We start from the raw sequence: 23,400 nt of genomic DNA, 5'->3' as shown, positions 1-23,400 counted from the left end.
CAACAGCATGCTGAAATCACCAGTGTGATCATGAGCTGATCACATAGACATCAGGGCTTGCCAAAATAGATTCTGATTCACTGGTCTTGAATGGGGATGGAAGGCTAAGAATTGGTGGTTTTTAAAGCTCCCCAGATACTCCAGAGAGAAGCCAAGGATGAGAACCACTGTCAGTTTGCAGCATTTATCCCAAACACTCCTGGTCTGTTTCCAATTTGTTTCAAATCCATCATAACGTTCCTATCTGGCTCCTGACCCGAGGCCGTGTCTTCCTTGCGAACCCTACTATGTGCCATTGGCAATGTATCTGGCTTTCCTGCTTGACTCCTGACTTTCTCTCAAGGGCTTTTCTTAGACATACCCTATCAGCTCTTTTCAGTTCAGACTTCCTTGAGAGGACTCTGACATTCTGCGCTTCATGGAGACCAACAGAAAAAAAAAAAAAACTAATATTTATGAGCCAAATCCTGTATTAGTTTGTGTAGCTAATTTCTGTAACAAATATCCAAATTCTCAGTGGCCAGACACCACAATAAAGGTTTATTTCTTGCTCATTACAGAACCCAAAATGCAGAAGGCAGGGAGAGGCTGAAGAAAGAGGCAGGCCACTGAAGATTACCGGGTGGCAGGTTTAATAAACAAGAGAACTTTCCTACCAGGCTTGTCTTAGGCAGCCGCAAGATGAGTAAGTCTTCACAAACACACATGCCAAATCTTAAAAGTTTATATAGAGGACCTAACTGGGTTCAGTCACACTGCCATCCAGGTAGTCTCAATACTACATTCTATCTTAAAGCTGTATCTTTGGAGAACTTCTGAAAATAGGGGAGGCAAGTGGCCAAGGGCAGAGGAGGGGGTGGGGAGCCTCCAAATGCCTGGATCCAGCTCACAGGTCAACCAGCAGTCACATCTCCTCAATGACCTCCCCCAAGAGCCTGAAAGAAACACTTATTCCTTCTTCTACATTCCATTAGCCGGAATTAGTCATATGGCCCCATCAGACTGCAAGAGGGGCTCTGGAAAATGAAATTAGGAAAGAAAAGAAGGTTTGAGGGACTTCCCTTGTAGTCCCGTGGCTAAGAAAGATTTCATGCTCCCAATGCAGGGGGCCCTGTGTTCAAGCCCTGGTCAGGGAATTAGATCCTGCATGCCACAGCTAAAGATTCTGCATGCTACAATGAAGATCAAAGATCCTGCTTGCCTCAACTAAGACCCAGCACAGCCAAATAAATAAATAAATATTGCTTTAAAAAAAAAAGAGGGTTTGGTGAACGGAGATCCATTTTAAACCCTCCCCTCTTCACTATTTTGACCGAATTTTCAATTTACCAGAAGCAGACATAGTTTACACCTCTGCCAAGGGCTGAGGGAAAAATCTGCCCCCAAATCAGAGTTGTAACCTTTTGGTCTGAAGTCAAAAAAAGCACCTAAGCTCACAGCCATGATACAAATTAAAGTTTTGCCCCGAAAGAACCCCTCTTTTTCATGTGGCCTGATACTGGTATTATCACTTACAGAAGTTTTGAGAGTATAAACAATTTTAATAGAATGTTGTTACATGGGTGAGAATGGATACAGGTATATGTGTGGCTGAGTCCCTTCACTGTTCACCTGAAACCATCACAACATTGTTAATTGGCTACATCCCATTACAAAATAAAAAGTTTTTAAAAAAAATAGCACATTATAGCTCTGGCATTAGAAAGCAGCCAATAGGATAATTCATGTAGTAGTTGAAATTGCACTTTTTCCTTTCTGTAACTAGAAAACATAAGTATCTAGAAGTACAATAGCATCAGTTATTTGTTAGGAGGCGGGGGCATAACAAAGAAACTTGGTGAATAATCTTCAGTAGGCCAGCAAAATTTGCACATCAAAGGTGCTTGAGGAGGCTCTGAGGAATAGGGGTTATTATATGTACAGAGCAGCCAAGGTTACAAGTTGCACAGCAGTAGGTCCCAGATGGATAGCTGTTGAGGGCAGAGGCGGCAGCACCTGCACCTGCCTGTGGGGAAGGGAGCGTGGTTTCTTAGGGGTCTAATGGAGTGGCCTTTGGGATCTAACGGGCACCGCGTGCCAGGCTCCAGACTAAGTATTTTACCCATGCATCTACTTTCAAGCCCTCCAATGACACAGAATGGATTATGGCGTTAGATTCAGTTAGAAGATCTTTCCTTCTGTGGTTCTGAAATCCCCAGAGAAGGTAGCTCCTCTCAGAGGCAACCCTGGCAACAGAATCATCAAGAGCACCAAGAACCCTGGAACCAAAGAGAACAGACAGGCAGCTCCAATGGAGATTTCTGACATCAGACTGGATCCAACTATTTGTTGGAATGAGTTTTAATAGAGAGATTCTCCCCCATCTGTTGTTCACTGCTAGCTAAATTCATCCAGGACTTTGTTCCAGCTTAGTGATTCACTTTCAACAGGACAGCAAATACGTCCCTTATCACCAGCAAACACACACCCACACAGATACACACAGCTAGCCACACACACACACCACACACACTTTGTGTCCTGGATGTGGCCTCTACTGATGATGATAATGATAAGGATGCTGATGTTTTGGAGAAAATGTCACAGAAAAACCCAGTTAGTGAGAGTAAAGTTAAACTATATTTAGGGAAAAAATAGCAAACTATCTAAGATACAGTGTGGTCACAACCAGGTAAAAGATGCACTTCAGAAAGACAGAGAGGAAACACACCAAAGTGGTAATAATGTCTATAGTGTAATGCTGGAGTTACAGGTTACTTGGTTTTCCAGAAGCAGCAAGTTCAGGCTTATCCTCCTACCCAGGAACCTTGGTGGAATTTAGTTTCTTCTTTAATGTGTCCTCCAAATTTTTTACTCTGCCCATAATTAGAGGGAAAAAAAGAAAAGCATTTTAAAAGTCAGTTATTAAAAGCTCCCTGGAGGTCGAATGGTTAGGACTTGGCACTTTCACTGAGGTGGCGTGGGTTCAGTCCCTGGTCAGGAAGCTAGAATCCTACAAGCTGTGTGGTGTAGCCAAAAAAATTATTAAATAAAAAAATAAAAAGGAATAAAACAAATAAAAAGTCAGTTGTTAATATAAACATGGGTCTCAAAATTATTCCTGTATTTTTCATGTTTAATCATTTTTATGATTTAAAAAATATGTTAAATTATCATGAGCCATATCAATGACCCATCTGTAGACTATAAGCCTCATGAGGGCTATGCCTGTTTTACTCACTGATGCATTCCAAATACCTAGAGCAATCCTGGTGTTGAGTAGGCAGTTAATAAATACTTGTTGAATGAGCACTTGAATATTCTGGTTCTGACAGAAGAAATATGGAAATTAACACATCAGGCTTCTAAATCAAGGATGTGCTCGAACCAGCCTCCATGAATCAGGATAAATGGTGCATCTTTAACCACCAATTGGTAAAGAAAACTTCACACTCATAGCCTAAAAATTCTTGGGCTCCTCTTCTCAAAGGAGATTCCATTCTTCCAACGTAACAGGATCTAATAGAAAAGTCCTGCTACGGCAGCATCAGTAATGTGACACCTTATTTACTGATACTTTAAAAAACTATTATGCCTGTTTGCCATGCAAGGCAAGATGGTACGAAAAGAAACAGACTGCAGACTTGGGCGGTGGCAATTCTAAATTATGATCTTGAATTATGAAAACCTCCATGGGTGGGGAAAGCACAGTCTCTACACTGACAAGACTGAAATCTCAGAGTTACAAGCAGATTTTGCCAGATGTTGATTCCACTGCTGCCCAAAAACTCTACCAGAGAATCAGGCAGTCTGTATTATCATGATAAAAGAAAGCAGTTATAGTTGGCAGCAGGTGGGAGTCCTAACGAATTAACGATTTAATACTGAGATGCTTTTGTCAGGTATTTAAGTTACCAAAAGGTATTTTTTTCATCGTGATAAATTCCCTTTCACATTTGGCAACTGAATTTTTAACACAATGCCTCTCATGACAACAAAGGGCATGTGAGAGAATGGAAGCTATTGGGTTTCCACTTTCCAAATGAGTTGCCTCTTGACATAATTATTCTCCCTGTGATTTTGAAGATATCCCTCCAAACCACAAAGCATTGTTATTGACATGCACCGTGCATTCAGCAAACGGTTATAGGATTGACTCAAAAATGTGTGACAACTGAAGCAAATTACAGAGAAAATTGAACTGCTGAAGAATGCTGGAAATCAGGACCACATTTTGGAAATAATAAGAACTGGAAAAGGGTAAAAACAAGGTGTTAATTCAGTAATTAAATTGAAAGAAGAGTCAATAGGTCCTCATTTTCAACTCCTATTCCTCAAGGTCCAACCACTGGGACAGACTTTTCCACCTACAGAAAGAATCTCGGCCCTCACAACTGTGCCCATTTCACACATTAAGAAACTGAGGCCAGCTGCAGCAAGGTGGACACGTCTAAATGGGGACCAATCTGAATTCTGCCCAAGTCTCCATCAGCTTCACTAGGTTGCCTGTCTTCATTATCTCACAGGGTGGAAATTTCCAGACACTCCCACCCTTTGGCCTTTCTACTTCCTCTTACTTTTTCAACCTCTCCCTTTTTCAATCAAATTCAAAGAAATAAATAAGCAGAGAGGAGACGAGTGCTAGTTAGAGACCACAGGCAGGCTTCCTTTCCACCTCCCACCTAGAATACAGAACTGTGCCCTTGAACTGACCTGAGGTTTCTGTCCCTGCAAGAGGAGCCTCAGCCGCCTCCCCAGCCTGTCCCCAAGCACATCCCCCAAGTGTCTTATGTGGTCCTGGTTCCCATCCACAAAATGGGTCAATCTCCTCACTCCCATGTCCCCTACCCCCTCACTGACCACCTTCAGCTTCTTGCCCCACAAGGGGAAGCGGAAAAGCCCCAAGTGTTACGAAGATGACTCATCTAAAGTCAGCAGCCCCTTAAAGGACTGCAGACCTACCTCCCTGAAACCCAGGTAGACCCTGGGGACCACTTAACAGAGACTCTCTTGGAAAGACGGGCGGGAGAGCCAGCTGGCTCGAAGGAGTGGCCTGGAGAAAGGAAGGGGAGAAAATGCCAACAATACCCAGAGGCCAAACATTCAAGCTCCACGATCTACTTGCCAGACGCTGGCTCATTGTCCAGCCTTCCGGCGGCTCACTGTCCAACCCCTGATCACTGAACAGGATTCATAGACAGAGGGAAGTTCATGAGGTGGGGGGAGGCCAGCATGGGGTGGTTAGTCCAGCCCACAATTTCCAGGAGGAGATAACATCACCACTAGTCTCTTTTTTGAGATGAGTGATAGAAACATGTGAGCAAAAATGATAAGGTTTTGGCTTTTTTAAAAAAAAACAACATTGGTGTCATTTTCACCCTAAACATATTCATTTTCATCCTACTTTGCTCGTGTTAAAAACATCACAGTGAACAGCACAAGTAACAAACCTGACCTGCCAAGGTCAAATCCTGGTGCTTCTCTTACTAGCTCTCTGCCCTTGGGCTGTACCTCAGTTTCCTTCCATGACAGCTGTGAGGACTAAATGACTTAACACTTGAAAGGTGCTTAGAGCGGTGTTTAGCACATAGTAACCATGCAACAAATATCAGCTTCTGCTATCGTGTCATTACTTTGTGTTCACACCTTATGCGTTTCAGTGACTTTTTGCCCAGTAACCTGTGAAGGGTAGGAAGTCACAGGAAAAGCGACAGTCAGAGAGGAAAACAGGTTGTCCTCACAACTAATCAGCACAGTTCCAGCACCAGAACTTCTGACGGTCCATGTTATTTCCAGCACTTCACAACACTTGCTAAAATTGTTTTAAAACCCTGAACTCTGATGCATGAAAATAGGGCACTCAAAACTGGTGCTCTGAGACAACCCAGAGGGATGGGATGGGGAGGGAGGCGGGAGGGGAGTTTGGGATGGGGGGACACCTGTGACTGATTCATGTCAGTGTATGGCAAAAACCACCACAATACTGTAAAGTAATTAGGCTCCAATTAAAATAAATAAATTAACTTTTAAAAATAAATAAAAAGAATTCTCCCCCCAAAAAAAACTCAAAAAATAAATAAATAAAACCCTGAACTCTTAATGCAACATTGTAAATCAATGATACTTCAATAATTTTTTTTAAAGACTCTAAACTCTTAAATGAAAGTTCCTTTAAAAGTCTTCATTTTAATCCCACTACTAGGCATATACCTTGAGGAAACCAAAATTGAAAAAGACACATGTACCCCAATGTTCACTGTAGCACTATTTATAATAGCTAGAACATGGAAGCAAGCTAGATGTCCATTGACAGATGAATGGATAAAGAAGCTGTGGTACATATATACAGTGGAATATTACTCAGCCATAAAAAGGAACGCATTTGAGTCAGTTCTAATGAGGTGGATGAACCTAGGGCCTATTATACAGAGTGAAGTAAGTCAGAAAGAAAAAAACAAATACCGTATATTAATGTATATATATGGCATCTGGAAACATGGTCTTGATGAACCTATTTGCAGGGCAGCAAGGGAGACACAGACATAGAGAACAGACTTATGGACACGGTGGGTGCTGGGGGTCTGCTGGAAGTAGAGGGTGGGGTGTTTTTAGAAGGTAACATGGAAACATATACATTACCATACATAAAACAAATTACCAATAGGATTTGCTGTGTGACTCAGGGAACTCAAACCAGGGCTTTGTAACAACCTAGAGGGGTGGGATGGGGACGGAGGTTCAAGAGGGAAGAGACACAGGTATACCTATAGCTGATTCATGTTGATGTTTAGCAGAAACCAATACAATATTGTACAGCAATTATCTTTCAATTAAAAATAAACAAAAATTTTTAAAGCCTTCATTTGCACATAAAGAAGGAGGGGAATGGCCCTACTAGACAAGGGAACTGTCAACATTCAACAGATTGGAGGACCTTACCCCTAGGGTTAATTTGGGAATACTTAAAACCCAAAAGAATGTCTTTCTGAGTGTGATTTTTTTTTTTTAAATCCCTCCAAAGTCTCATGGGGTTTCCATGTTCAACAAACTCCAAACTGCCACAACCCACAGTACAAGAAACTGCCAACACAGCTGTGCTTAGCACCAGCACAGCTGGAGGGCGCCTGTGTGCTGGTGGGGCTCCCAGCACCTTCTGGAGTGACACCCCCCCGCACCGCGCTGGTCTCTTCTCACCAGGAGGAAAGCATGCCCCACTTGTCCGGCAGAAGTGACCAGGGCGAAGGGCATCAGGCACAGAAGCAGGAGCAAAGGCTAGAAATCATGGAGGGACTGGCCATGCGAACATTAAAATGGACCACGTTTGCTTGGGTGCTTTCCCACTGAGAGACAGCATGGCGTCCTACATTGTGGCCTTCTGGTGGCCAAGATATCTGCAGGAAACGCTGCATTGCTGCTTTGGTAAATGCTCAGGAAACTCCCGAGAGACTGGTGGCTGATTCAATGTGAACGGCTCGGGTCTAAGGTTCAGAAGAGCTGGATTCAAACCCTAGCTTCTCCATGGCTGAAAAAAGCATTAGCGCTCTGAGTCCCGATTTTTTTCCTCATTTCACTGAAACTGATAGTTCTGGTCACTTCTGTGTTCCCTTAAGCTGTTGCAAGAGCAGTGGAAAGGAGAGCCATTTGGAGGACTTTGCACCCAGTCAGTTGCACACAGCGAGGGGCTTACCTTGCTCTCCTGCATCTTCAAGCTTCTCCACGGTTTCCCTGGGGCTGTGCTGCTCTTCTTCCACCACTCCTGTCTCTATCAGCAAAGAAAAGAAACATTCCTGGTCAGACACCTGAAGGTAAGCAGAGGATCCCATCCTGGGGATGTCTCTGGGGTGTCCAGTGCAACTGACTAGTTCCTCGGCCTCCACTTTTGACTTTGGCTCTTCCTGCACTCCCATGCCCAGTTCCCTCCTGGCTGACCTGACACCCTCCTCGGCACCCTAAACAACTGGTGCTTTGTTACAGACCCTTTTTATCTTCTCACTCTCCAGGTGACATCGTCTGCCCCCTTGGGTGCTGTTGACTCCCATCTCTCCAGCCAGCACACGAAGGGACTGAGCCATCTGAGCAATGGGCAAACCAACCCTGGAAAGGAACCAGTTGGAAAAGCGAGAGGAGCTTCCTCCAGACCCTCACAATGATCCCCACAAATCATTCTGCAGAAAGCAAATACTCCTGCGTCTGGAGAGCATTGGTCCAGAGGAGGCAGGAACGAAGGAAACACAGGACAAACTTCACTATAGAATGTTACTTATATGCACCACAATTTGGTGAGTAGTTATGATGACTCCCATTTTTCAAATGGAAAAATGAACTCCAAGAGGTTGAATAATATGTTCTGGAGCTCATAAGAGGCAAAGTCAGGATTTGAACACGGGTCTTCAACAGGGGTCTAGCATACTTCTCCTTCCCACAGCCACCCCACTGGGTATGATGGCCACAAAGTTAAGTCCCTTCTAAAATGAAAATAGTCCTACAGAAAATTTTCTTAAGATGGTGTTTAATTGCATGTATTTAATGATTACAAAGTATCTTCTCTGTTTTGTATAGTTTTTATACCTCCTGAGCATAGATAGATAAATTATACATCTTATTATTCCAAAATCCAAATGAACAGAGCCAGTAAAAGATCATCCAGAACGCCATGGCCTTGGACACAGAGCAAGGTTTCCTTGTCCATAACTCACACAACTTGTGATTTTAAGTCAATTCAATAACTGATAATCTTCCAAACAGTGAATCTTCAACCTGCTAATTGGCAGATTATTGACAGACCCTCATCTGTAGTGACACTCTGTAAAATTCACAAATTGGGGATTTCATTGAGACTACCCAAAGTATTGTAGATTTTGAGAATGACAGTTGCTGGTGTGTTGTGAATTTCAAGTATCATGTATGTCACAAATATCAAAGATTTTGTAAGAATAGAATGGGGTTTTGTTGTCCAATGCATTTTCAGACCAGTCTGCTACTTTCTTCTAATCCTCTTTGTTAATGGATTTGCTTTCTTCCTGGAAGAGAAGAAAAGGGTGGCGTTGAAGGCAGTATGCAAGTACTGTTCTAGAAATACTGTCACACTTGCACGTGCCTGCTTTCCAAAGTCATACACACACAAACACATACGTCCAGAGTCATGTACACATTCACACAGTAGATGTTTCATCCAAATGCTAATTTTCACATATCTTTGTCAATTTAAATATGTTTAAGGAGAGTCTGTCTAGTCAAGGCTATGGTTTTTCCAGTAGTCATGTATAGATGAGAGAGTTGGACTGTGAAGAAAGCTGAGCACCAAAGAATTGATGCTTTTGAACTGTGGTGTTGGAGAAGACTCTTGGGAGTCCCTTGGACTGCAAAGAGATCCAACCAGTCCATTCTAAAGGAGATCAGCCGTGGGTGTTCTTTGGAAGAAATGATGCTAAAGCTGAAACTCCAGTACTTTGGCCACCTCATGCGAAGAGTTGACTCATTGGAAAAGACTCTGATGCTGGGAGGGATTGGGGGCAGGAGGAGAAGGGGGCGACAGAGGATGAGATGGCTGGATGGCATCACCAACTCGATGGACGTGACTCTGAGTGAACTCTGGGAGTTGGTGATGGATAGGGAGGCCTGGTGTGCTGCGATTCATGGGGTCGCAAAGAGTCGGACACAGCTGAGAGACTGAACTGAACTGAAGGAGAATCCTACCATACCTATAACAATTTCTGGGAGAAAGAAACTTTGAGTACAGAAGCATTTCCTAAGCACCAACTAAGCCACCAGAGCCCTGCCTCACACTGTCACCCCAGAGCTCCATCACTGACACCCACATCACCATGCTGGTGGGTGCCATAATCCCCATTTACAGAAGAGGAAAATGAGGCTCAAAATAATCGGTGTGCCCCAGGTCCTAGATCCCTCACTGCAAAGTGAGATTCCTCATCCAAACCAGATCTGTCTTGCCTGAGAGGCTATGAATGGAATGGGGGGAAGACAAGGAATAAATTTCAAACAGCCTGACTCTTCGTCTACAGCAGTCCTCATCTTCTTGCTCTGATCTGCTCCTATCAGCTGAAGAACAATTGTTCAGTAACAAAAGAACAAAAACCTCAAAGAGAATTACGTCAACCTCCATCACTGTGCAGGTCCTAAAAAAGGCAAATTAATACCCTTCCCTTCTTTGGGGAAGCTGCTTTTCTTTTAGCAAAATCATGGGGCAGAACTGTGCTTTATATTAGCTTGGCTTTCATTTGCCAGAAGACAATACAGGTGAGTTCCAAAAGGAAAAATAATTCACAAAAGACAAAGTGACAGTGGATGTGAGAACAGGAAGAATCAAGGGGTCGCCATCTCTCAGTCATTGTATCGATAATACTACTTCTGGACGCTATGGAAATGTCACCGTTATCATGTTAATTTCTCCAGAATGCATAAAATTAATGTCCCAGAGTTACAGACCATTCCTGACTTCCTGCTTTCTCTTCAAGTACATTGTTCAATAATTAAAATCTCTTTTATTCCTAAAGCAAACCACTTAGTAACACCTCAGCAGACATCAGGGAAGAGAGAAATGGAATTTTGATAGTAGGTCTCCTACTAAATTGAAATGAAATCAGCTTAATGCTAATTATTTTTCACATTCAGTTTCTATATTTACCAGACGGCCTAACTTTTGAAGTGCCAGCTGAATTAACCATTAACTTTCCCTAGCTATCAACACTCGGCTAACCCTTCAAGCCCTAATTCACACCCCATCAGTTGTTCAAATCCCCTTACTCCAGCCCAGTCACTCCTTTCTCTACATCTATGTGCACTTTTGCTCATATAATTAGCATTTTATATATATATATATTTCATGCATTAAGTGTGTATCATACATGTGCTAGGCAATGATAGAAATTGAAAACAAAATGATTACTAATAATAGCTGAATTCACGGAATGCATACTAAGAGCAGATATTGTTCTAAGTGCTTTTGTGTATATGAAATTACTTAGACCTTGCAAATATGACCAATTCTACAGATGAAGCAAACTGATTCACTTAATAACTTACTCAGGATGACTCAGATTGTAAGTGATAGAGCCAGAATTTAGACCCAGACAGCCTGGCTCTACAGCCCTGGAAATCAGTCACTACAACTGCCTCTCCAAGTTCACATTCCAGGGCCTCAGAATCGAAAGACCCACATGGAATCAGAAGAAGACACAGAAGTGTCATATGATTGAACATATCAAGGAAGGGAGACCAATACAGACTGGGAGAGTCTAGGAGGAATGTGTCAAGAAGGGCCAGAGGGCAGTGATATTCCAGGCATTTTTTACCATTTAGTAACTGACACTACACCTAGATCTAAATTTCTTCCAGGGCTGAGTACGGTTGTGTGCCATGCTAAAATTGCTTCAGTCATGTCCAACTCTTTGTGACCCCCTGGAGTGTAGCCCACCAGGCTCCTCTGTCCATGGCATTCTCCAAGCAAGAATACTAGAGTGGGTAGCCATGCCCTCCTCCAGGAGATCTTCCTGACCCAGGATTGAACCCACGTCTCTTACATCTCCTGCACTGACAGGCAGGTTCTTTACCACTAGCGCCACCTGGAAAGCCCACAGTTGTGTGATATCCTAAAAAATAATTTTGCCTGGGCACATAAGGAGTGGTAAACCAGTCCTCCAGGGCAGAAATGGCCACAGTGGAAAGGGCAGAGGGGAGCCTGATCTGTATTTGCAGATATCCTTTGCCAATTTCTATGGGGTGAATACTCCCACCATAGCAGATTTCAAGCTACCAGCCAGACATCACTGAACTCATTTGGGATGAGATGGGTACTTTGGATGTCAAGTGCCGATTTGTGCTGGCACCACCACACCCACTGCGTGAAGTTCCTGTAGTGAGTACCAGAAGCTGAGGGAGCCAAGAGTTCAGTGGGTACGGAAATACCACCCTTGATGGAGAGAGGCTGAGGGCACTCAGGGGGGAGGGACACCTGCTCGATCTCTAGAAGGCTGCAGCATCCAGGATGGTACAGAAGTGTTAAGGCCCCCACAGTAAACCAGGGGGGACAGGGATATAAACCACAGAAACAAGGCAAGGAGCCCAGAGGAAAATAGTAGCACCAGAAGAGAGACTCAAGGTGAACACTAACCCCAGTCAGAAGAGGAAACACCTGAGTTCAGGTAGGCACAGCCTTCAGGCAACATCCAACCAGGTCTTGAAGTCAAAGGACAAAATCCAGAATGCCTTCTCTGCCAGCTCCCCTCTAACACATCCAAGTTCCTCCCAGTGCCTCCTTGAGGCTCTCAGAGAAGGACCCCGTGTTGACCTCCACTGCAAGGCTTTCCACAGCACACTGTAATTATCCATGTAGATGCCTCCCACTAGGCTGGGAGCCCCTGTGGGCAAATAGCATATGATGTTGGCAAATCAATAGGCCAAATCTGGCCCACCACCTGCTTTTATAGGGTAGAGAAGCCAAGAATGGTCTTCGCATCTTTAAATGGTTGGGAGAAAAAAATCAAAAGAAAAATGATATTTTACAATACATGTAAATTATGTGAAATGCCAATTTCAGTATCCATAAACAAAGTTTTATTGTAACACAGCCATGTCCTTCATTAATGTATTTCACACTACCATATGGCCCATAAAACCTAAAATGCTTACTCTCTGGTCCTTCACAGAAAAGTTTGCCAGCTCTCAGCACGTAGCATGCCATGAGAAAGGATACATTGAATCAATGCTTGATTAATGATTATCTGACCCTAGATGCATCCCCAGCCATTTTTTAATCTCGTAACTATCTAGACTTCCCTAGTTGGAGGACCCTGCTCACTCAGCAACTAGCTTTGTTTTCCAGCTCCCTCAAGCACTCTGCTACTAGTGAGAACCCAGATGAATCTTCCCAGATCAGTTGGTTCCAATCTGTCTGTATAACGATTTCCAAATATGTACTTCTGTGGAATTTGACTAGGAGTTCTATTTTCAAAAAAAAAAAAAAAATTCCACAACTAAATTACCTTAATAAATGTTGAGCTACAAACCGGTGCTGTGACAACCTAGAGGGGTGGGATGGGGTGGGAGGTGGGAGGGAGGTTCAAGAGGGAGGAGACATGTGTATACACCTATGGCTGATTCATATTGGTGTATGGCAGAAACCAGTGTAACATAGTAAAGCAGTTATTCTCCCAAGTGGCGTTAGTGGTAAAGAATTCGCCTGCCAATACAGGAGACATGAGGCATGGGTTTGATCCCTGGGTTGGGAAGATCTCTTGCAGAAGGAAACAGCAAGCCACTCCAGTATTCTTGGATGGAAAATACCATGGACAGAGACGCCTGGAGGGCTACATACAGTTCACAAGGTCGCAAAGAGTCAAACACAACTAAGCACGCATACTCCCAAAAATAAATATAAAAATAAATGTTGAGCTAAACATGCTTCTTCAGCACAGAATTCCACTCAGCCTTTAACATACTGATGTTCCCTGTGAAACTCCAAGCAACGTTTCCCAAACATTTGCCCTTTGAAATCTTTTTGTTGGCAACTGTTACTCAGAGAACAGAACTGGATTCCACTCTGGGAATCCAATTCTAAAGGAAGTAGAGATCTGACAAATATCTTGTCGTCAAGGCCGCATGGAGAGCTCACTGTTTTTTATGGTATATCCCTAGAAACGGACACACTTCTGTTTTTAATATTTATCTATTTATTTACTGCTGCACTGGATCTTAGTCACAGCACACAGGATCTCTGATATTCAATCAGTTGCAGCATATGGGATCTTTAGTTGCAGCATGCAAACCCTTAGTTGTGGCATGTGGGATCCAGTTCCCTGACCAGGCCCACCTGAGCCCCCTGCATTGGCAGCACAGTCTTAGCCACTCCACCACCATGAAAGTCCTGCAAACTCACTGTCCCAACCCAAGTTTTTTGGCTTAGCCATGACCGCCACTCCCTGTCCTTGGCTGTGGGTAGCATAAACTATGTGGCAGCCGCAGCCTGCATCACCCTGAAGAGAGCAGTCACTGCTCCACAGCCCAAAGATCCTGCCACCACTGTTACCTGCAATGTAAACTCCCTCCACTCATATTAGAAGCTGCTAATATCACCTTCACCTGAAGTGAAGTCAGTTCACTTCAGTCACGCAGTCATGTCCAACTCTTTGCAATCCCATGGACTGCAGCATGCCAGGCTTCCCTGTCCATCACCAACTCCTGGAGCTTACTCAAACTCATGTCCATTGAGTCGGTGATGCCATCCAACGATCTCATCTTCTGTCGTCCCCTTCTCCCACCTTCAATCTTTCCCAGCATCAGGATCTTTTCAAATCAGTCAGTTCTTCACGTTAGGTGGCCAAAGTATTGGAGTTTCAGCTTAAGCATCAGTCTTTCCAATGGATATTCAGGACTGATTTCCTTTAGGATGTACTGTTTGGATCTCCTTGCAGTCCAAGGGACTCTCAAGAGTCTTCTCCAACACCACAGTGCAAAAGCATAAATTCTTTTGTGTATGGTGTTAGAAAGTGTTCTAGTTTCATTCTTTTATAAGTGGTTGACCAGTTTTCCCAGCACCACTTGTTAAAGAGATTGTCTTTTCTCCATTGTATATTCTTGCCTCCTTTGTCAAAGGTAAGGTGTCCATAGGTGTGTGGATTTTTCTCTGGGCTTCCTATTTTGTTCCACTGATCTATATTTCTGTCTTTGTGCCAGTACCATACTGTCTTGATGACTGTGGCTTTGTAGTAGAGCCTGAAGTCAGGCAGGTTGATTCCTCCAGTTCCATTCTTCTTTCTCAAGATTGCTTTGGCTATTCAAGGTTTTTTGTATTTCCATACAAATTTTGAAATTATTTGTTCTAGCTCTGTGAAAAATACCATTGGTAGTTTGATAGGGATTGCATTGAATCTATAGATTGCTTTGGGTACTATACTCATTTTCATTTTATTGATTCTTCTGATCCATGAACACAGTATATTTCTCCATCTATTAGTGTCCTCTTTGATTTCTTTCACCAGGGTTTTATAGTTTTCTATATATAGGTTTTTAGTTTCTTTAGGTGGATATATTCCTAAGTATTTTATTCTTTTCGTTGCAATGGTGAATGGAATTGTTTCCTTAACTTCTCTTTCTATTTTCTCATTATTAGTGTATAGGAATGCAAGACACAAAAATAAACTCAAAATGGATTAAAGATCTAAACATACAACCAGAAACTATAAAACTCCTAGAGGAGAATATAGACAAAACACTCTCCAACATAAATCACAGCAGGATCCTCTATGACCCACCTCCCAGAATACTGGAAATAAAAGCAAAAATAAACAAATGGGACCTAATTAAAATTAAAAGCTTCTGCACAACAAAGGAAACTCTAAGCAAGATGAAAAGACAGCCTTCAGAATGGGAGAAAATAATAGCAAATGAAGCAACTAACAAACAACTAATCTCAAAAATAAACAAGCAACTCCTGCAGCTCAATTCCAGAAAAATAAATGACCCAATCAAAAAACGGGCCAAAGAACTAAACAGACATTTCTCCAAAGAAGACATACAGATGGCTAACAAACACATGAAAAGATGCTCAACATCACTCATTATCAGAGAAATGCAAATCAAAACCACAATGAGGTACCATTTCACGCCAGTCAGAATGGCTGCTATCCAAAAGTCTACAAGCAATAAATGCTGGAGAGGGTGTGGAGAAAAGGGAACCCTCTTACACTGTTGGTGGGAATGCAAACTAGTACAGCCACTATGGAGAACAGTGTGGAGATTCCCTAAAAAACTGGAAATAGAACTGACTTATGGGCTTCCCTGGTGGCTCAGAGGTTAAAGCGTCTGCCTCCAATGCGGGAGACCCGGGTTCGATCCCTGGGTCGGGAAGATCCCCTGGAGAAGGAAATGGCAATCCACTCCAGCATTCTTGCCTGGAGAATCCCATGGATGGAGAAGCGTAGTAGGTTACAGTCCACGGGGTCGCAAAGAGTCGGACACGACTGAGCAGCTTCACCTTTACCTATGACCCAGCAATCCCACTGCTGGGCATACACACCGAGGAAACCAGAACTGAAAGAGACACGTGTACCCCAATGTTCATCGCAGCACTGTTTATAATAGCCAGGACATGGAAGCAACCTAGATGTCCATCAGCAGATGAAAGGATAAGAGAGCTATGGTGCATACACACAATGGAGTATTCAGTTCAGTTCAGTTCAGTCGCTCAGTCGTGTCCGACTCTTTGCGACCCCATGAATTGCAGCACGCCAGGCCTCATAGTCAGCCATTAAAAAGAATACATTTGAATCAGTTCTAATGAGGTGGATGAAACTGGAGCCTATTATACAGAGTGAAGTAAGCCAGAAAGAAAAACACCAATACAGTATACTAATGCATATATATGGAATTTAGAAAGATGGTAACGATAACCCTGTATGTGAGACAGCAAAAGAGACACAGATGTATAGAACAGTCTTTGGACTCTGTGGGAGAGAGAGAGGGTGGGATGATTTGGGAGAATGGCATTGAAACATGTATAATATCATACATGAAACAAATCACCAGTCCAGGTTCAATGCATGATACAGGATGCTTGGGGCTGGTGCACTGGGATGACCCAGAGGGATGGTAAGGGGAGGAAGGTGGGAGGGGGGTTCAGGATGGGGAACACGTGTACAACCGTGGCAGATTCATGTTGATGTATGGCAAAATCAATACAATATTGTAAAGTAATTAGCCTCCAATTAAAATAAATAAATTTATATTTTTAAAAAAATAAGGGCTTGTTATAGAATGAACACACACAAAAAAAAGCATAAATTCTTCAGTGCTCAGCTTTCTTTATAGTCTAACTCTCACATCCATACATGATTACTGGAAAAACCATAGCTCTGACTAGATGGACCTTTGTTGGCAAAGTAATGTCTCTACTTTTTAATATGCTGTCTAGGTTGGTCATAACTCTTCTTCCAAGGAGCAAGCATCTTTTAATTTCATGGCTGCAGTCACCATCTGCAGTGATTTTGGAGCCCAAAAAAATAAAGTCTGTCACTGTTTCCATTCTCAGCAAGGCCACCCTATTTAAAATTACAATCTCTCCCCACACAAGACTCTGGGTTTTTCCTTAACCTAACTATTTTTTCCCCTAACGCTTATTTGCTTCTAACAAGTTATGTAATTTACTTCTTTACCGTGTAAGTTCCATGAAGCAGAGACTTTTTATCTATCCCCAGTGTGTTCCAAGCACCTAGAGGAGCGCCTGACACATCACAGATACTCAATAACTATTTATCGAAGGACTAACTGAGTGAATAAATGGTTATAGCCTCTGATTCCCCCTCCAGTATTGTACCCACTGACTTTGCATCCAGGATCTAAGAGATAACAAGGGAGGGGCCAGATTGTGCAATGGTAAGAAGAGTTGCTTTCACTCTGAGATGGGGAAACATTAGAAGGTTTTGACCACAGGAGGGAGATAATCTGACAGCATCCTTAGCCCAAGATGCTGGGAAGTGAATCCAGTAGTTCAGATAAGAGATGACGGTGGCTTAGATCAGGAAGGAGTGGAAGTGATGAGAAGTGGTGAGAGTCTATTATAACTTAAAGGAACAGGCAGCTGAATTTGTTGGCAGAGAAGATGTAGTGTAAGAAAAGGGGGGAAAAAAAGAGTCAAGGATGACTCCAAAATTTTTGGCCTAAGCAACTGGAAAGAGAGAATTGCCAAAAACAGAGATTAAAAAAAAAAAAAAAAACTGCAGGTGAAGTAAGTTTGGAGGAAGGAAGAGCAGGCTCCTACTGTACTCAGAATTAACCCAAATGCATAACCACAGCCTCCAGGTCCCTGCATGATCTGGCTTCTACCCACCTGTCCAACTTCATCTCACACCAACCACACTCCCCGTCTTTCATCTTTCACAGTGCTCCAGGCATACCAGCCTCCTTCACTGTCTTGAACAAGCCAAACTGTCTGCCACTTGAGGATCTCATTGTATGCTGTTCTCTCTGCCTAAAATACAACCCCACTCTCCATCACAGCTCCACCTTCCTGCTTTAATCTTTCAGGTCTCAACTTACACATCACCTCCTCAGGTGGGAACTCTTGCCTGACTTCCCAATCAAGAGTTTATTTCCTCTGCAGCACCTACACATCTGTCCATCTTTTTTTTTTTTTTTTAACCTAGATGGTGATTGCAGCCATGAAATTAAAAGACACTTACTCCTTGGGAGGAAAGTTATGACCAACCTAGATAGCATATTAAAAAGCAGAGAAATTACTTTGCCAACAAAGGTCTGTCTAGTCAAGGTTATGGTTTTCCCAGTGGTCATGTATGGATGTGAGAGTTGGACTATAAAGAAAGCTGAGCATCAATGAATTGATGCTTTTGAACTGTGGTGTTGGAGAAGATTCTTGAGAGTCCCTTGGACTGCAAGGAGATCCAACCAGTCCATTCTAAAGGAGATTAGTCCTAGGTGTTCATTGGAAGGTCTGATGTTGAAGCTGAAACTCCAATACTTTGGCCACCTCATGCAAAGAGTTGACTCATTGGAAAAGACCCTGATGCTGGGAGGGATTGGGGGCAGGAGGAGAAGGGGACGGCAGAGGATGAGATGGTTGTATGGCATCACCGACTGGACATGGGACATGGGTTTGGGTGAACTCCGGGAGTTGGTGATGGACAGGCAGGCCCGGCATGCTGTGGTTCATGGGGTCACAAAGAGTTGGACATGACTGAGCAACTGAACTGAACACTTTTATTTTCCTTTTTCCTCCTCACATATAGAACTTTCCCACACACTGAATTTCTTGCAGCTATAAAGTCATTCAATATTGGTCAGGTACCATTTTATCCCCTAAAACTTTGGGGCATCAAAATATAACAGTAAACAGTGTTAAATCTATAAAATATTTACATAGCACAGCACATTTAAGCTTTAGACACTTGGCAATTAAACCACATTAAAAACTGGACAAGACCCCCAACCTACACGTGCAGAATCAGGTGTTCACAGTCCCTATCTGGTGTCTGTACATGGGTCAAAAGGTAGCAGAGGCAACAGGCAGTTACTTAGAAGGACATGGACCACTATTATCTGGAAGCACATTGTTATCCCAGTGTCATGTACCACTCCACCTTTCTCCAAGGCGGTCTCATAATTCTGGAATGGCAGGTCCCGCTGGTACAAAATGAAGACAGACAACACAACGTTTACTCTGTGGAGACATCCTAACTCCTACTATGCATGTGTAGTGATCTTGAATGCAACTCATCCTAAAAACTTGTCACAGTCATTCTGGGTTTTTAGGTTGGGTGATCCTTCAATCTTGCACTCAACCATTACTTCTGTTACGTTACCATCACTACCAAAGCTGAGCTGGATGGCAACTAGTGGCTTCAGGTAGCTCCTATACAGTTTTTTTCCCGTAATATGGAAAATATTTTAAATCTATCATTCCATTGGGAGAATAAGTGGATAGAACTCCAGTGCTTTCACTCTTTCCAATACAGTGTATCCTTGGTTCTCCCTGAGGCTTTAATCCAATTTTTCTGTTCGTTTTCACAAGAATACAAGGGTTTCTTGCTTGGTAGCCAAACGGGATAATCCACACCACTGCATGCTTCAGGTAAGGCAAGAGGGACTGACATCCAGAAGTCTAGACCCTTCCGCTCAAAAGTTTCCACTGGCACAATCTGTGAGATTCTTCTGCTCTTCGAAGCCATATGGCTTTAGAAATTGCTTAAGGTCATCAATGTACCCTTGATAGGATTCTGAATCAGACAGGCTGAATGAAAAATCCAACACCGACACTGGTTTTGGAAAAACCATTTAAGTCCTGGACTAGGAACATGGTCACAGTATTTTGGAACCTCATTGTTCAGAGTCTGAAGCATTGCCCACGTTGTGAATGAAAAGAGTGCAGCCAGGAACCCATGAAAGACTAGGTAGAAGAGCAAGATCAAACCCCAGCTCTTGGCGGTGCACCCCAGGAACTCTCCGGTGGTTCGGTTGTAGATGAAGAGCTTCCACTCGGCCGGGCTCTGGTTGAAGTCCTCGTGGTGTGTGCGCCCCGACTGCTAGGGGAGCGGCGGCCGCGGGGGTGGAAGCGGCGAGGAGCTCAGAGGCGCCTTCCGGCTCGAGCGGCGCCGCCTGGCGACGGCGACGGAACGCTGGCTGCAGCGAGCGCTCAAGCCGTCTGCGCCGCGGGGCGCCGGCCGGGCCGCCGCTCGGGCCGTGGGAGCCTGACGTCTCCCATCTTCTTTCTTTATTTAACTTGACTACATCTTGTCTTCTCCACCAGCTTATGAGGTCCATGGCAGCAAGGACATGACTGTCTTGGTCACAACTGCATACCAAGAGCCTGGCACATAATAAGAACTCAGTCAATGTTTATCAATTGGTTGGTTTGAAAAACAGTGTCCATATCTGGAGGGATCTAAGCTAAGCAGGCATTTGTCACTGATGAAAATGGAAAAAGCAAAATGCTGCGAGATGATTGGAAGAGAAGCATCATTCGTTCATCACCTTCATTTCAGTTCAGTTCAGTTCAGTCGCTCAGTCGTGTCCGACTCTTTGCAACCCCATGAACCACAGCGCGCCAGGCCTCCCTGTCCATCACCAACTCCCGGAGTCTACCCAAACCCATGTCCATCGAGTCAGTGATGCCATCCAGCCATCTCATCCTCTGTCGTCCCCTTCTCCTCCTGCCCCCCATATTTCCCAGCATCAGGGTATTTTCAAATGATTCAGCTCTTTGCATGAGATGGCCAAAGTACTGGAGTTTCAGCTTCAACATCAGACCTTCCAGTGAACACCCAGGACTGATCTCCTTTAGAATGAACTGGTTGGATCTCCTTGCAGTCCAAGGAACTCTCAAGAATCTTCTCCAACACCACAGTTCAAAAGCATCAATTCTTCAGCGCTCAGCTTTCTTCACAGTCCAACTTTCACATCCATACATGACCACTGGAAAAACCATAGCCTTGACTAGACGGACCTTAGTTGGCAAAGTAATGTCTCTGCTTTTGAATATGCTCTCTAGGTTGGTCATAACTTTCCTTCCAAGGAGTAAGCGTCTTTAAATTTCATGGCTGCAGTCACCATCTGCAGTGATTTTGGAGCCCAGAAAAATAAAGTCAGCCACTGTTTCCACTGTTTCCCCACCTATTTGCCATGAAGTGATGGGACCAGATGCCATGATCTTAGTTTTCTGAATGTTGAGCTTTAAGCCAACTTTTTCACTCTCCTCTTTCACTTTCATCAAGAGGCTCTTTAGTTCTTCTTCACTTTCTGCCATAACGGTGGTGTCATCTGCATATCTGAGGTTATTGATATTTCTCCCAGCAATCTTGATTCCAGCTTGTGCTTCCTTCATCACCTTAGCCACTATTTACTGAGCATCTACCATTGATGGAATAAGCCCTTTGTAGTCTTTAAGAGAAACCACAGTCATGTTCCATCTCAGTGCTGATGAGCTTTTAATCCAGTATGGCTGGCCCTGCGGTGCCCTGAGCCTTCTGCTCTCTGCTTTGACCACTTTATATAGGGTAACTGGTACTTCACAGGTACAGCAGCATTTAAATTAACTTGCCCGGTGTTTTAATTTAGAAAGTTTGGTGGGAAGCAGATTCTGATAATAATGCTAATACATTATGGCTTAGTAAATGTGGAACACTGGTGAGAAAAATAATTACCATCCACACTTCTATCACCCAGGGAAAATTAGTGGATCCCCCCCACTCCTAGTCTTCACTGTATCTTTTTTCCTTTATTGTCAGTATTACTCAAAAGGCTCACAAGAGCACATGTCCAGAATTACTGGATAAAGTAGGACATTTGGGTGGGAAATTTTTGGATTGGTGAGAAAAATGATATTAGAGGAAGAATAATGAGAAAGCTGTGGGGGACACAAATTGCTTATTCATTAGAGATACACACTGACATTCTATGAGTCCAGGAAAGAAATGAAGGAGAAGAATGGCAACATGTTTACAGTTGGTGCAGTTTTATGTCAGGTACATGAGCATTCAATATAACATTCTCTTTATTTTGAGTATGTTTGAAGTTTGAATTTTTCCATAATAAAATTTTTTTAAGTCTATTATAGTAATCTTGGAAAACCTAGACATGGGTGGTGGCAAAGAAAATAGAAAAGAAAGAAAAAAGTTTGACCAATTCAATACATTTGACCTTGATAACAGATATGATGCAACAACTTCAGCTGAAGGAAGAAGCAAAACTGACTCTTTCCTATAGCCTTGGAAATAGAACGATGTCATTAAAGAGAATCTGTCTATAGATTTCTGAACTTTAAACAATGTACCTCATTGGCCTGTATGTATGGAAGTTAATAAACTATGTAAGTTTTTTTAAAAAAGTAGGGTATTTGGGGGATTCTAATTATTCAGATATGTGCTAGGAGAAGAGGGAACTAAAGTCCTCTTTACTCGTAACTGATGGGAATTAATTGGGAATGAATTGAAGATAGATTATTAAAAGCTTTAGAGTTTAGACTTGCTTCCAGCTCACTTGCTCAAATCAGTTTCTACACCTTGCCTCTGTCTCCTCATCAGAAATGCCAATGAGCCTGGCAGTACCTCAATGAGCCTGGCACTACTTCACACTATAGCAATTCAGCAAATGCTGCCCTGGAATCAAGAGTAAATATAGTACCTCCCAGAACAATGAAACAGATTGACAAGCATATTTGGTCATTTTTCCCATAAGATGGGAAACTCTTTGAAATACGAATCATCCCATACAGGACACCTACTCTGAACTAGCTACAGTGATGGACACTTTCCATAACTTACTGAATCTTCACAATGGCCCTAGAGGCAAGAAGTGGCTTCACATGGCAGAGGAAGACGTTGAAGCTCAGCCAGGTATGTGAATGTCCAGGGTCCCACTTGACAAGTGCCTGGATCAAGCTAGAATTCATCTCTCTCTGGCTCCAAGGCCTTGTTGAGCTATACTGATAGACTTCACCTTGACCGTGAACCGTGGGGATACGAGGACCTTCTCTGTGTCAGATTTAAAACTTCTCATGAACCCACAGTGCTGAGTACAGATTATCTAAAGGGAACTAGGGAAAACGTCGAATTAATTGAGATCATCACATGGTGAGATTCCTACTTAATAGACTAACTACACACTGGGGACCCGGCCTCAATACAGCCAGAATTGCAAACCACCGCTTTGTCTCATTCAGGGAATGCATTTGGACATCTAGCTCCCTGCTACCACCTTTGATGACAGTGTGTTCAATAATCCACACTTGGGTAAGGAAGGGACTGGGCCACTGAGAGATGGGTGAGGCCCTTTCGGGAGCCCCAGGTCATGTCATGTTCCACTCTGACCTCAGTTCCAGAGGGAGAGGTCAGAGGCTGGATATGGGAACAGGATAGACCCCCCACACACACAAGCTCATTTTGCCCCCCAGAAGTG

At 43.3% G+C, this 23,400-nt stretch overlaps 1 pseudogene; it reads right to left on the bottom strand.

Moving 5' to 3' along the window:
- Positions 1-19,191: 19,191 nt before the first annotated feature.
- Positions 19,192-23,400, bottom strand: part of LOC138439810 (sodium/potassium-transporting ATPase subunit beta-3-like) — a 60,406-nt pseudogene continuing 56,197 nt past the window's right edge.

This window comes from Ovis canadensis, chromosome 4 (genome assembly GCF_042477335.2).
Source record: "Ovis canadensis isolate MfBH-ARS-UI-01 breed Bighorn chromosome 4, ARS-UI_OviCan_v2, whole genome shotgun sequence".
Lineage (NCBI taxonomy): Eukaryota > Metazoa > Chordata > Mammalia > Artiodactyla > Bovidae > Ovis > Ovis canadensis.
The sequence above is the reverse complement of the archived record's forward strand: the minus strand, read 5'-3'. Positions and strand labels throughout refer to the sequence as shown.